Raw genomic sequence first — 16,345 nt, forward strand, 5'->3', positions numbered from 1 at the left:
AGGACTATGTGCTTCATGTGGTTTCCTGAAACTCTGATGTAGATATGCCAGGCTGTATTGTCTGCTGTGGCTTCATGATGAGTCACAGAACACTATTTTATTCTGACTACAGTTTTCCATGGGAATTCCGCCAGATGTGGGAGTGGATCTACCTTATCACTGTGTCCACACATATTAAGTTGACACTTTGACAGGCAGAGGAAGCACTGAAAGTTGGAGCTGAACTAAGGTGTCATTACATTGCCTGCAGTGTTTGTTTACCTGAAGCATTAAGAGTAGGTCAAACAGTTGTTCTTTGTCTGAATGCATTGTTGTCTGCCTGCTGTGTGAATTTTTGCCTTATAAAGAACCTTTTACAAACAGTTAAGCTGGGTACACACCGGGCGATATATCGGGTGTTGAATCGAACAGCCGATATATCACAAACGCGTACCCCCAATATGTCTGTGAACGACGTCATTCACAGACACATCGTTTTGGCAGTGCAGCACAGCATTGCCCAATATATCTGTAGATATATCTGTGCATCTGCTGGTGTGTACGGCGACCTGCCGATCGCCCATATACATGCTGCAGGGACCCGGGGGTGAGTGATGGCACAACTGGGTTGGCAAATTTAATGCCCGCCCAGTTGTGACGTCCGGCCCATGTATATTCACTTACCAATCATCAGTTAGGTTGGCCTAACCACCAACCTGTCGACCTAGTGTGTACCAAGCATTAAGGTGCCCATCCACTAGCAGACATGAAAACGACTGCACGATTACGACATTGTAATCGTGCAGTCGTTTGTCAGTCTGGTGCTGTGCCTGCAATGAATGAGCAGTTGTTCAGTGCAGGCTCATCAATCATCTGCAAACACGCTCAACCTGACGTTATCGTCAGGTTATCCAGCATGTTTGCACGATGATAGATGTCTAAACAACCAGCGGCATGCGCATCCCTGGTCGTTTTAGACATTTTTGCAAATTATTTATGAACGAACATTATCGTTCAATCGCTCAACTTAATCGTCTAGTGTATGGGCACCTTTGAGTCCAGTGTTTACCAAACTTGTTCCTCAGGGAGCACTAACAGTGCATGTTTTCCAGGTCTCCTGAATTTATCATAAATAGCATGAATCCATGAAACCATCCTGCCTTTGTGTTATCAGTTCACACTGGTGGTGTAATGGATTCTTGGAATATTTTCTTGTCAGTTATTAGTTCCTTTTAATATAAACTGAACATTGTTTAGCTGAGAATTGTTGCTGCCCATGTGTATCCCTTTTTGTATGCGTCAGCGATGTCCGAATTGATAGGCTGAATACTGGTACAGCTGTAAATATGGCTGCCTCAAATACCTGAAGACCACAGTCTACTTAAACAGTTTTAACCATACCTCCTGTTAAGATTAACAATTGCAGTGTTGCGCAATGGTTTATGTAAGATGCTCAATTAGGAATAACAAATTAAATGAGGGTAATTTTTTACCCTCATTTAATTTGTTATAACCCTGTTAAGCCTGCATTTTGCTGATAAATATAATATAGATGGCAACTGTCACAAATATAAGCCTACCAGTAGAAATAAATTACTTTAGAAGCAATGCAATGTCCATTTGTGTTCTTGCACATGATTGTATTTTAAACGAGTGAAACATATACTTTTTTGCCCTGCTTTGTGCCTGCTGCTTACAATAAGGAAAGCATCTTGGTCTCTAGATGTGGCTTTGTAACCTTCTGCATAACTGTTCCTTGTTCCCACATTGCATTTGAATTGTGTGTGAAAACTAGGAAATGGAATGTGCAGGCAAAGACAGGCGAGACAGCGTTTCTGGGGAGCATGACCTAATGCCAAGTTCCCCTTTATCACGGGGGCTGTTGTGATAGTGAGTGAAAGAAGACCTTTTGCAATTGACCACAAAGCTGTCACAAAAAATGCCTTCATTGTTCTGTGGGGAATTCCATGTTCCATTTCTAGTTTTGTTTAGTAATGTAGAGACAAAAAAATAAAACATTTTTGGTTTTAATTTTACCATAGAACTTGATCCCATTAGGTGCAAAGGGGACGAGTTGTTGTTGCAACGGCATAAAAAAAATCGCCGGCAACAGTACCGCAGTTCGCCCCCCTTGCGGCCTGATCTCACACAGGAGCCGCACATCTTTGCCTTCAGAAGAAAAATCTGCAAGTCCAGTCCAGCAGTACCGTTAGTGGTGCATATAGCCACACTTACTTGCGCCGTGAATAATTTGCACCTAATTGGATTGTGTCTCTTTATCATTAGTCTATTAGTATCGGATAGATAGTTCGTTTTGGATAGAATTAATTGTAATCTTCATGTACTTGCATGAAGAGAGCCACATAAATGTTTGAACTGTGCTCCATTAAGTTTAAAAAAAAAACACTTTAAAGTGTTCCACAAGTTATGGAACTACAAGTCCCAGCAGATGACATCAATAGAGATGTATAGAGTAGTTTTGTACTTGTTCTGTAATAATCAAACTAATATCTCCCTAACCTCATACGTCAGCCTCCTATAATACAGCTGATCTGTCTTGCCAAGCCAGATAACTCATGAATGGATAGGTAGCTAAACAGCCGCCGGATCAAATACCGACAGCGGCAACTCAACGGGGTCAGCAACCCCAACTGCATCAGGTAAGTAGTCTAACCCCCCCCCCCCTAATCCTCCCTTAGGGGTGCCTAACCTCCCCCCCTTAGTTCCTAACCGTAACCTCCCCCCATTAGTGCCTAAACCCAACCTCCCCTCCCCACACCCTATACCTAACCCTCCTGGGGGGGGGGGTGACTAACCCTAGCCCCCTAGTGGTGCCAACTGTAACCCCCCCCCCCCTTCCCTACCCTAACACTTCCCGGGGAGGGGGTTCCTAACACTATGTTCCCCCAGGGGTCCCTAACGGTAACCCCCCCCCTCGCGGCTACACGCTAAGACACCCGGCTTACCTTCGTTCGGTAAGCTGGGTGTCTGATTCTAGTAGCGGGGCTAATGATAGGTGTCAGGATTTCGACGCCTACCTTTAGTCCCATGTCGGGATATGGATGTCGGGATATCGGCGGGCGGGATAGCGCCCGCCGGTATCCTAACTACATTAATGTTGCCCACCCTTTATACAGAGAGACGCAGATCATCAAAGCTATTTTAACTCCTCTCTTGCGCTTAACATTTCTGAAAGGGCAAGCAGCCATTTTATTTGCTGAGCCAGTACTCCCCAAACTGCAGCCTATCAATTCACTAAGAACCACTGATCTATTTGATGCACAGTGGAAGAAGCCATTTTGTATTCATTCCTGTGTATCCTGATTGATTTTTTTCTCTTTAAAGAAAGAATGCTGGAGAATTTGATTGGTAATTTGAATTTTGATACATGTGTGATCTTCGCCCATCCCCATCCACACTGTATAGGGCACTCTGTGACCTAATTTTTCATCGGTTTGCACAGACTGGATCTGCCCAAATTGTCCACCACTAGTTTTCCTAATATAGCACATTTCTGGAAGGACATTACGTTTTAAAAGCATATGGCTTTTCCCAATGTCTCAAAAAATTGTGTGTAATCTCTTAAACACAGTTCTACTGTTCAGTTGTACCCGATACATGAAACTGTTGATTTTTAGGTAGGTTACCCACTGGCAACTGCCACAGTGGGTAACGCTTAAATATAGATTGATTTTATAAGTCATGTGGAGCATCCACTATCAGTAGGCTAGCCAAGATGTCTAAGGCAATAAATCTACATGTAAAATCCATCAATCTTTAGATGAGAACCTTTATGCCATGAATGACCAATTCCGTATGTCTGTCAGTTTTTCTGATAATCACTTGTATTACAAGCTGGTGGCAGTGTCTGTCTGCTACTACTTGAGTCACTGTAGACTTTCGGGTATAGCGACAGCATTTGGAAACCTCTGTGATGTATGACTTTGTAGGAACATGTTCTAACAAGAGAACATGTCTGTTAGAGTTGGTCTTCGACGCACCAAATCACAATAAGTACTGTTGCAATAAAACTGCAACTCCCTCCAGCCATGTTGGTGTAAAGCATATCTCTTTTATCGCAAATAAAATATTCATGAGTTCATGAACTAGCTCATGGCAATATAATGTATCACTCCTTTGTTGTAGGAAGAAGACGAGATGAGACAAACTGTGTAATTTCAGGTGATTGGAGAATGGCAATGTAATTACACAACAGGAAAAAAAAAGTAGTAGGGAAAAATATGGTAACTATGGATCTCACAGCAGTATTAAAGAAGTGAATGGCATAACTGAGGGGACTATTAAATTGACTTGATTATAGTTTTTAAAGGCGAAACATGTCTTTGTAGCTGAAATATTTGTGATAGTGTTGAGTTGACTTCCCTAGGAGGATCAAAAACTAGGGACAATAATGAAATGGACTAAAATTTGACATAAATTCTGCAATGTGCAATTTATGCAAAGTGCATGAAAGCATGGGGGATCCTTCCTGAACTCCACAAAGGTGGTAAACTAGATAGCTAGCGGCCACAAGGAAAGTCTAGGAGGCAGTTAGTGGCCATATGAAGCTTTCATAAGGTCTTGCAGGCTTGAATATAACCACTGAAGAGCTGGACATTGGGCCAGGTTTGGGCTTGTACGTAAACACGACGGTTTACACACATATCTGATTGTTGTGGTTCTGCGCATGTGCAAAACGGGACCTGTGTGATTGCTCGCTGTCCATCCTTAGCCACAGCGTGATTGACATACTGCGGCGTTTAGGGGATGGTGACCAGGACCGTTGTACAAAACGGGAGCGTGTCAAGCCCATGGTCTGCGTTGTCGTATGCAAACTTCCCTTACCTGGCAGAGGGGTACCGATGATCAGGCTGATTAAGCTTTGGCTTATGTACACTGGCCGAGGGCAGCCACCAGATGCTGAACTCAGAATGCAGAAGCATGCAGGAAGCATCTTATTTCCTACAAACACCACCTGCTGCATTTGCATTTTAGTTGGACTGTATTGCACAGCCACCTCCCTTTATAAGATAAGAGGATTCCTTGAACAAGGAAAAACCCGTTGAATTCTACATCAGTAATGCTGGGCATACACAGCCAGATGAAATGTCTGTCGGACCGACAGACATTTTATCTGTCCGGCTGCCAGCCGCAGATGTCACCGGCATACACTGTGAGAGAAATCTCAGTGTATAGCCCGTCATCCGCGCTCCGCCCCTGGGGGAGGAGACCTTTCCCTGTTCCTTCCATAGGAAGGAACACAGGAAATGTCTGTCTGTCGGCCGCGCTGGGCATACACTGCCCGATGCGGCCGACAGTTTACTGGGTAAATATCGCATCGGACGGGCATGCTGGACAATCCTGCATGCCCGACCGAGCAATATTTAACCCTCGGTCGCCCACGCACACTCTACAATTATCGGGGCGATCCGCCGATATTAGGCGGATCGCCCTGATAATTGTAGCGTGTATGGCCAGCATAAGACTGAAAGGTGACATAATGAAGAAATGTTACAGACTGATAGAACCATATTTTAGTCTCTTGGCAGTTGTGGGGACTCGTACACTGACAAAACATAAATTCATGGCAGAAACATATTACTTTATTATAACACTAAGAAAATATTTATGTTATACATTCTATGTTCTATGTTTCTGGCACGTCTGCGGTTTTTGTTTGTTTGTATCCTTAGATCGTCTCTGATTTGATAAAACAATGTCTAAAATTAAAAATCATACTAAAGTTTTTTTTTTTTTTTCTTTAGTAAATCTAGTGTGATTGTAACAAAACATCTGTGTTGGTTTCTGTAGGGAGGTGATCAGTTTATTCCTCATTATGGTGGCTTTGATATAGCAGGAACATGCCCTTGCATGTACTTTGAGATTCAAAGACTGAGTATCAGCGTCTGCTTGTTCTTCTTCTCTTGGATACCGTACAGAATTGTCTATCATTGTCATGGGAGAAGCTGTCTGCGATCTGTATTTATATGGAACTGTAAAGAGTATGTTAAATCTTAATTTCTACTTCAGGGTCCATAGGGTATCCACAGGATACCTTGGGGGTATAGGTGTGACGTCAGTTGCCGGGCACCATAGAGTTAAGCTTTTCAGCCTCCCAGGATGCACTAGGGTCCCCCTCCTATACCCCGCCCCCGAGCCAAGGCACCTCAGTTTAGTTTGGTGCCCGGCCGGAGTCGGGTGCACCTGTCGGAGTGGGGGCTAGAAGAGCCCCTGAAGCTTTCTTCTATGCAGCTGTGGCTGCACATCTGGATGTACAGCATGGACAGTCAGTCCTGACGTCCATGCTGTCTTCCCTACACCACTGCCGGTACCAGAACGCCGGTACCGATCCGGGGATGCTGGTGAGCATCTGGGGTCACAGCTAGCGGTGACCCCAGATGTTCCGGACCATGGCCGGATTCAAGGGGGACAAAGGTAAGCAGCGGGGTCCCGCGGTGGGTCCCCGCTGGTCACATGGTCCTAAGTCCCCAGGCAGGGGGCTCCCTGGGGACTGGCTGCAGCGTGGAGCCAGGCGACCAACCTGCGCTTCCACTACCCCCTGGGACAGCGGACCGCAGCAGAGCGGTAGCGCTGCGGCGTCCCAGGGGTTAAATGCATGCCAGGGGAGCGCGCCTTCCCTGTCTCACAGCCGGTGCCTCCCCCGCTGCACACAGCCCTCTCTGCACGCTGCCGACTGGCCCTGTGGCAGCGCTCCTCCCCCAGGCCAGCCTCCTCTCTGCTCCTCGGCAGCCATCTTCTTCTGAACGCATGGTGAACGCTGCTGGAAGCCTGGAAGGAAGCATCGTGGTCTGGGTCCCCCTGCATACCTCTCCTCCGCTGTGGTCAGGTCTGTGTATGCAGCGCTGTGTCCTACCAGGCCCTGTGTCTGCGTAGTTGAGTGATCAGCGCTGTTAGTGCAGGAATTGATTTTCTTTGCATTGTATGTGACTGTGCTAGCGCTGCTGCCTGTAACTTTTCTTCTAAACTGTCAGCTTTATTCTGTCCCTGTTCTTTCTGCTAAGCCCTTGCGGTGCGGTGCTGCAGGGTGGTCTCTCGCCTATTTACTATATAATTGGTGAGAGGGGTCACATACCTGGTGCCATCATGTCTGAAAGTGATTTTCCTCTCCGGCTACAGTGTACTACGTGTAAAGTACCGTTAGCAGAGGGGGAGGGTAGCGCGGAGGGCCTTTGCCGGCAGTGTTTGTCCATGGCGCGGCCGCTTACGGTTACAGCACCGGTACAGGAGCCGCCCTGGGCTTGTTTCGCTCAGGCGCCTACAGCCTTAGTGGGCCAGTTAGCTCAGCAGCCCGCGTTTACACCGATGGGTTTGTCCCAGCAGTCAGTGGTGTCGTCACCCATGCAGGGTTTCCCACGACAATTGGTGGTACCCCACAGTCTCCCTATTTCCCCTCTCCCGGTTTCTCAGGAGCCAGCGTAGGTTAACTCCCTGACGAGTTCTGTACAGCACTTGTCGAATGTGTTGCAAGGGGAGTCTGTGATGCGGCCGCATAAACGGCCGGTGGCGTCTCTGTCGGCTCCTTATGAGGATGACAAGGGGACGTCTGATGGGGAGATTCTGGATCCTTACGATCAGGAACCTCTCCACACTAAGGACGCTGATGCTAAGTCCAAAGTATATATTCCTGGACTTATTCGGGCAGTCCGCACAGCCTTGGTGATTGAGGACGAAGTTCCCCCAGCGGCTAAATCTAAGTATGCCTTTTTCAAAGATGTGAAGGGCGATGCCACAGTCTTTCCTCTTTCGGGTCACTTAGTGGACCACTTAGAGGAGGCGTGGAAACAGCCTGGCAAAAGATACCAGCCGCAGAGACGCCTGGCGGTGGCTTATCCGTTCGCGGATAATTATTTTGCAAAGTGGGAATCCCCTCCACAGGTGGATTCTCACGTGACCCGTCTTGTCTGTAGTGCCACATTGCCGATGCCATCCATGTCCTCCCTTAAGGATGCTACGGACCGCAAGGTGGAGATCTGCCTGAAGTCCGCTTATTCCCTTGCGGGGGGGCAGCACGGCCGGCTATGGCCATTTGCTGGGTTGCCAGAGCGATGGAGCGCTGGGCGGATTCATTAGAGGCTTCTTTTGATTCCGACTGTCTGGCCGAACAGGCGGAGTTGATTGGTAATCTCTGTGATTCGGCCACTTATATCAACGAGGCGGCCCTAGACATTAGTACTCTGGTGTCTAGAATTTCTTCAGCAGTCTTCAGTCCAGATCTGTATAAGATTGTGGCCACGCTGGCGGCAGCCAAATCGGCTTGTCTCCCATCGGCCGCTGCTCCTTCTGGTTCTGGACCATCGTCCTTTCGGTCATCTAGGGCCCAGGGCAGGCCCAAACCACAGTCGTTTCCTCGACAGGCTGGCCCTAAGAAATTGGCCAAGCCCCGGTAGCAGGCATGGAGTACCAGATGTCCAGCCCCCAAGCCAGATGACAAGCCTGCGGCCTGACGGTCCGGGCCTCCCTTTGGGGGATCCCAGGGTGGGAGGCCGCCTGCTGCAGTTCGCCCAGTGTTGGTCGGCCACTACGACAGACACTTGGGTTCTCGAGGTGGTCTCCCACGGGTACACCCTCTCCTTCCGGCACAGACCCCCAGCGCGATTCTTCACCACGGGTCTACCATCAGACCGCAACAAGGCTACGGAGCTGCGGAAGGTATTGCACACTATGCTCCAGGCTGGAGTTATAGTGCCTGTTCCATTCTCCCAGAGGGGCCAGGGTTTCTATTCAAATCTTTTTTTGGTACAGAAACCCAATGGGTCGTATCGTCCGATTCTCGACCTCAAAGCACTCAACAAGTCTTTGCGGGTTCCGAAGTTTCGGATGGAGACCCTACGGTCCATCATTCTGGCGCTGGAACCTGGGGACTACATGGTGTCATTGGACATACAGGACGCTTACCTGCATGTCCCTATTCTTTTGCGCCATCAACAGTTCCTCAGGTTTGCAATCCGCAGCGACCACTTCCAGTTTCGGGCGCTACCTTTTGGCCTGGCGACAGCACCACGTGTTTTCACCAAGGTGATGGCGGTCATGGCGGCTTCTCTGCGGCTGCAGGGAGTCCCCATGTTGCCGTACTTGGACGACCTGTTATTGGTGGCAGGATCTCCAGAGCTCCTGTTACGCCACTTGGACCTGACCATTGCACTGCTGCAACGGCACGGCTGGCTAATCAACTGGCAGAAGTCCACTCTAATCCCGTCTCGGAGGATTCTGCATCTTGGAGCCTTATTGGACTCGGGACAGCAAAGGATCTTCGTGACTGAGGATAAGATCTCTGCTTTACAGTCAAGGGTGCGCAGTTGTCTGCACAACCGCCGGGTGTCCCTACACTCGGCGATGAGGTTACTGGGCTCCATGGTGTCGGTGTTCGACATGGTGGAATACGCCCAGTTTCACTCCAGACCTCTGCAGCACCTGATCCTGTCCAAGTGGAACGGGCTGCCTCAGTCTCTGAAGTCCCAGACGATTGTGATCCCCCCGGAGGTTTGCCTGTCCCTTGCTTGGTGGTTACAGACGACCCACCTCAACAAGGGACGTCCGTTCTGGGTTCCAAATTGGGTCCTGTTGACAACGGACGCCAGTCTTCGGGGCTGGGGAGCAGTTTCGGGTCCACACTTGTTCCAGGGCAGGTGGACGCCGACAGAAGCGGAGCTTCCAATAAATATCTTGGAACTCCGTGCGGTCTTCAATGCTCTCCAGCAGGCACATCGATTTCTCCAGGGTCACCCGGTGCAGGTCCAGTCGGACAACGCTACCACCGTGGCCTACATAAACAGGCAAGGAGGAACTCGCAGTCGGGCGGCTCTCGTAGAGGTCTCTCGGATCCTGGTTTGGGCGGAGCGCAATCTTCCAGCCATATCAGCGGTCTTCATCCCGGGAGTGCTAAATTGGGAGGCGGACTTTCTAAGTCGCCAGGATGTTCATCCGGGGGAATGGTCCCTGCACCCGGACGTTTTTCAACTGCTGGTGGACAGGTGGGGTCTTCCAGAGATCGACCTCATGGCGTCCCGGCACAACAACAAGTTGCCGGTGTACGGGTCTCGCACAAGAGACGAAGGGGCGTCTCTGGTGGATGCTCTGTCCATCCGGTGGACGTTCCGGTTCGCATACCTGTTCCCTCCGGTTTCCCTTCTTCCACGGGTAATCCGGAAATTCAAACAGGATGGAGTGACGCTCCTGTTGATTGCTCCCGCGTGGCCCAGACGGCACTGGTTCTCAGACCTTCAGGGTCTGTCCGTGGACAGTCCTCTGCGGTTGCCGCTACGACCGGACCGTCTGTCTCAGGGTCCTTGTCTTCACCCGGACCTGACTCTGCTGTCTTTGACGGCGTGGCTGTTGAGACGGCCATGCTGAGGTCCCGGGGGTTTTCCGGCTCTGTGGTGCGTACCATGTTGCGAGCTCGGAAACCGTCTTCCGCGAGGATATACCATCGCGTGTGGCATACGTTCTTCCAGTAGTGTCGACCGAGAGGTTATGCACCGCGGGAGTTTCGTCTGTCTCGGATTCTCGCCTTCCTGCAAGCGGGACTAGATCATGGGCTTCGCCTTGCTTCTTTGAAGGCACAGGTTTCGGCCCTATATGTCTGGTTTCACCGTAGGATTGCTACAATCCCGGATGTGCGCACCTTTATGCAAGGTGTTCTCCGCATTCAGCCGCCCTTTGTTCCACCTGTGGCGCCTTGGGATTTGGCTGTGGTCCTGAGGGCTCTCCAAGGACCGCCGTTTGAACCACTGGGCTCAGTGGATCTTAAATGGCTAACAGCTAAGACTGTTTTCCTTCTGGCTAGTGCGTCGGCTAGACGTGTTTCTGATTTAGGGGCTCTTTCTTGTAGACCCCCTTTCTTGGTTTTTCATGGGAACAGGGCAGTGCTCCGCACTCGGCCCGAGTTTCTTCCCAAGGTTGTTTCCCAGTTTCATGTTAACGAGGAAATCGTTGTTCCGGCCTTTAACTCACCGGGTCTTTCCGTGGGTGAGGCCTCTTTGGATGTTGTGCGGGCCTTAAGGATTTATGTTGACCGCACTTCTTCGTTTAGGAAGTCGGACGCTTTGTTTGTCCTCTATGGCTTCCGTAAAAAGGGTTGGCCTGCTTCAAAGCAAACTTTGGCAGCCTGGATCCGTATGGCTATTTCTGAAGCTTATCTTCATGAAGGTCTGCCGGTTCCTTCTTCTCTGAAGGCTCATTCCACTAGGTCTGTGGGTCCTTCGTGGGCAGCTCGACGTGGTGCCTCTGCAGTCCAGATCTGCAAGGCTGCTACGTGGTCTTCTGTCCATACCTTCGTGAGGTATTACAGGTTTGACACCTTCGACTCTCAGGATGCTTCCTTCGGGCGGCGGATTCTCCTTTCTGCACAGGAGCGTCCCCACCCTTAAAGGATACTGCTTTGGGACATCCCCAAGGTATCCTGTGGATACCCTATGGACCCTGAAGTAGAAAATATAAGATATGGTAAGAACTTACCCTTGTTATCTCTATTTCTATGAAGTCCATAGGGTTCCACAGGACTCCCGCCCTGTCACACCTGTGCTGCAGATGGGCTTTGCTCTGGTCACCGGTTTTTCCGTCTCCCTCTGGTGAGAATGTGATTCTTGTATGTGTCCAGATCTTTTTTCTCTCTCTTCCTTCTCCTCCTCCGGCCTATGGCTTGATAACTAACTGAGGTGCCTTGGCTCAGGGGCGGGGTATAGGAGGGGGACACTAGTGCATCCTGGGAGGCTGAAAAGCTTAACTCTATGGTGCCCGGCGACTGACGTCACACCTATACCCCCAAGGTATCCTGTGGAACCCTATGGACTTCGTAGAAATAGAGATAACAAGGGTAAGTTCTTACCATATCTCATATTATTGTTACAATATAGCAGTGCATATGTAGTTCAAATTCTTAATCTGTGGTGGCAATTCAATTATTGGAATAGACTGGGGGTCTATACGATTGGGCGCCTGCTGGAGCAATTCCATTGTTGCTTCGTTCAGATGCCTGAAGCTACGGGGGGGACACTTTTTTTCTTTTCGCAGGCTCCTGAGGCTGAAATGTGTGCAAAGTCCCTTGTTTGAGCACCCTAACCACTTCTTTAGATGTGTTTAGACGCTTTGTGTATTTGAAAGATACCACCTATATATTCAGACTTTGGGCCTGATTCCGCAAGGATCAATTGCGACCCTTGCAGATATTGTAATGCAGCAGGAGGCATCACTCCTCCTGTGCATTACTTATCCGAGGTGCGTTGTCCAACGCAGCAACGTATAATCTGCGTAACATTGGCCGTCTGCGGTGACCCGCGGTGTCCCGCAGCCGGACGCCGCAGTTTAGAGGAAGAGACCAGGAAATCTCCGTCAGCCGACGGAGATCCTGGCTTCATCCCTCCCCCCGCAATGGCGGTGTCATGCCGCCGTTTCGGGAAACAGAGGTCATCGTCGCCCCCTCCCCGCCCACAAACAGCAGCAGACTGTCAATCAGTGAGAGTCTGCGAGTGAATTAGCAGGACAAATTTTGCACACTCGCAGAATGGGTCTTGCGCCTGCACAGATTACCCAAACATTGGGAATCTGCGTTCAGCAGTGCACTGGTGTACACTGCTGAATCAGGCCCCTTGTTTTTTGGGGCTTGTTAGGTGACAACTTAGGTTGTTGTTCAAGTAGGCAGCTTTTAGGTTGCACAGTAGTGTGTTTTCACCTGCACAGACTGACATCCACATGTGTAGCCTGGTTTTCGGTGGTCATGCTCAATGGGCTCGATTAAGTTCAACGCAAATTAAATGGCGCTAGGAATGTGTTCCTGGAGATATTCAATTCAGTGCGCTGTTTTTTGTCAGTGAATGCCGGTTCTTGCGCAACTCTCGCCTTAAACATGGTGTTTAGTCACGAGAACCGTCATTCTCCGACTAACCTGCCCGGCGCGATGTTTCCGCAGAGCTAAGGGTAGAAAACAGCAGCGCACCTGTAGTTTTGTCGGATTTCTGCTCGCACCCCAGGAGGGATGAGAGAAGAAATCCTTGGTCGGGCGTAACAGTGCACTGAATTGAATATCTCCAGGAGCTCCTTCCCGGTGCTATTCAATTCACGTTGAATTGAATCGAGCCCAATGAACTGATTGCAACGGGATGGAACTTAGGGATAAACTACCCACATATTGATATATTGGTTATTTGGCTCTATGAATTAGGACTAATATTAACGGGGTAATGCAATTCAGTGTGATGTGCTGCCAGAAAACAATAGATAGACGGCGCTAATCCAACATAGCAGATGGGCAATTCACTAAAAATAATTAATATTTATTGATAAACACATGTATTAAATAAATGATCCCTGGATAGGATCATATAGCAAACATAAAACACATATACTATACAAATTACAAAGAAATTGTTAATAATAAATAATAAATAAATAAATGGATAACCGGTATAAAGTGATCTCCAATTCCCTTAATGCAGGGTGCCGAAGTTCCTTTGCAGATTTAGATGGTGAACTGTGCACAGTGTAAGCTCCCCATCCAGTAGTAAAAAGAATATGCACAGTGATAGTGACACTGTGTAACAACAGGCCTCAAACTGATACTTGTGGTAACAATTGTATCAAGGCGCAATGATGATGCACTGAACTTCAAAGGGGAGTATACTTTGATGGCAAAACAATAGTTATTGGGTATTAAATGCAATGGATATGAGTATGAGGGGGATCAGCAGTACTCACTATCCTCCAATGGACAAGTTAATCCAACACTAATATGTAGAGAGCAATCTCCGTGATAAACAGCTTGATGCTGAGTAAAGTGTCAAATGTCAAACAGGATCTTTGTCTCCATATACCGCTCCGGCGGTCAGTGCACTGTGCCGTCCGTTAACGTCGCGGCTGTATCTACCGGTGAATGAAGTGGAGGCTGAGCCCTCCTGGGTGATAATCCTGTGATCTAAATCACCTGTGCCGCTCACGAATGCCTCGGCAAGCCGCTGTAGTCAGCCTCTGTGTTGGCCGTTGGGAGAATAACAGGCAGAGTTCACGCACATTTGGCGTGCAGTCTGGAATGGAGTCACACTACCGGAGAGCGCACCTGTGCTGCCAGGCATCGGCAAAATACCAAGGCCACTTCATTGCAAGTTTTCTGGTGCACAACTATGGGGTGCAAGACAAAACTTGCAAAGTAGATGTATGCAAGTTAGCATTCTGGAATGGCAAATCGCATCCATTGTGCGAAAAGTTTTTCAGAAATGCAGCATGACCTGTGTTTATCCTAGTCTTTAGCGAATATATAGGGTGGTAATGTTTGTATTATTTTGGAGTTAAGAAGTGCAGTCTTTTTGCATTTATTGAGTCAAATTTTAAAGTCCCCGTATTCCTTTATCACGTGTATCCCCTTGTACTCAGGTTTGAGCAATTTGTAGTCTGTCAAAATTTCACAGATTAGGAGGAGTGACTCTATACTGTGGTAATCAGTGACCTTTCCCACTCCTGTGATTACTTGTGAGGATAATACATATGATATATGTGGAGAATGGAGAGTGATGACTGCAAACTGAGGGGGGGTATCCAATTAGCCCCAAACATAGCCATGTTTGTCGAAAACCAGAGATTTTTCGCTGATTATTCCCGTTTATTTCGCCAATGTTTTTTTTTTTTCACCCTATCCTATGGGGTCCGCGAAACACACAGGTCCGTGAGCTTATCGCGGGATATATGTGTTTTCAGCATTTATGGTGAAAAAACTGCACTTATTGTGGATTATTTTTTCGGGACACATAAGGTCCCGAAAAATGTCCACAATAAGTGCCCGCGTCGGGCGCCGCTTCGGGGCATTATGTACTAAAAAACCCATCATAAATTCCTTGGCAACAAGCTGGTGAAGTCCCCAAAACATCATCAATGTAAATTTTATGATGTTGCTTTCAGATAAGACCTACAGTTTTAGAAAGTATTTCCAGACAATAGTCAGACATGGCTTTAAACCCCTTCCTCTGGAGAGAAAACGTCGGAAGGCTGTGACAGACAAATATGTGTGACCTGCCGTGGATTGGAATGTGATACATAAATACATTGCAGACCATTTTAGGACTTAGTGGATGAAACTGAGCCGCGTCCTGACCTCATGGCGCAGACTATTTTCTTATTCTAAATCCATCTTGCCCACCCAAGTTTGTGTGGATTATAATTTGTTTTATGTGGTCATCTTCTCTGAGAAATTAATTTGAGGATGCTATTCATGTCGGTTCATAGCAAGAGTAGAATTGAAGAGAAAATACCTTGATATAAAATGTAAGCACATGAAAATCAGTGTAATATATGTACATATAAAGGCTGAGTGTGTATGGGTGGGCATCGTGTATGAATCATCACTTTTGGGGTGATTCAATTGTTGGTCGTTAATTTAGCTCCCGGGTTAAGTGCCCAGGAACTATTCAGTAAATTCCCTTGACTGACTGATCCTTTCTCACGTGAGAATGCACAGGATTAGCCGTGTTAAGCAGTTTCACCCGTGCCTGGCACTCGCGACCAGCCCCGAAGCCCTACTTTATATGGATTTCTGCTCGCACACTACTGAGGTAATTCGCTATGTGCATCCTCGGGGCTGGTCGCACAAGCAATGGAATAGCTCCCGTGTGGTTTAGACCAGAGCTCCATGCACACAAACAAATGAAATGCCCCCTGTGTGTCCTGCTGGATGTAAGGAGGTTGGGATGCTTAGATCATCTAGGCATTGTGAAGGTTGGTTCTAGCACTGTACATTGGCCAAGAAAAAAATCACGTAATGGGAAGCTGGGCACATGGCAGTTCCAAATATAGCCTCTTATCATTTGCAGCTCTACAGAATAAGTGGCAAATAGTTCCTACAACAGTTCTTTATTTACAGTAGTGCTTGTCTTTTGACAAATACATTTCTTTATTGTTCCACACTGTTAACAAAAGGTGCTCATCATTTTATAAACTTAGTACAAATTAACAAAAATTGGTAACAAAATTGGTCACCACACTCTTTGTATGATGATCATAAAATATAATTTCCCGAAGCTCACAAGGATTTTGACAGTCGGGTACAAAACCTTAAATTCATAGCCTGCAACAAAATAACACAAAACGGGATATTTTAAGAAAACGGCACTAGTACTTTATTGCAAAACCATTTGCTGATACTACGGCCTGGCATCATCTGTGCTTAGATTCCACATAATTCAGTAAACGTTCCTGAGAAATATTTGTCTATTCCCTTTGTAAAGCGTGAAAAGAAGAGTCATGGTTTGAGTACTCTTGTGGCCTTCCTGTTCATTCTAGGGTAGGCAGGGAGGCTACCCCAGAAGGTCACTTGTCCGCACACCCGAAAAAGAATGTGACCACTCAAAAAGGGGGCATGTCATTG

At 47.8% G+C, this 16,345-nt stretch overlaps 1 protein-coding gene across 3 annotated transcripts in view; it reads left to right on the forward strand.

Annotated features, from left to right (window-relative positions):
* Positions 1 to 16,345, forward strand: part of TANC1 (tetratricopeptide repeat, ankyrin repeat and coiled-coil containing 1) — a 233,035-nt gene that overhangs the window by 4,058 nt on the left and 212,632 nt on the right. The gene's annotated exons all lie outside the window — the stretch shown is intronic.

Source organism: Taudactylus pleione, unplaced genomic scaffold, assembly GCF_031769625.1.
Source record: "Taudactylus pleione unplaced genomic scaffold, aTauple2 ptg000156l, whole genome shotgun sequence".
NCBI classification, from domain to species: Eukaryota; Metazoa; Chordata; class Amphibia; order Anura; family Myobatrachidae; genus Taudactylus; species Taudactylus pleione.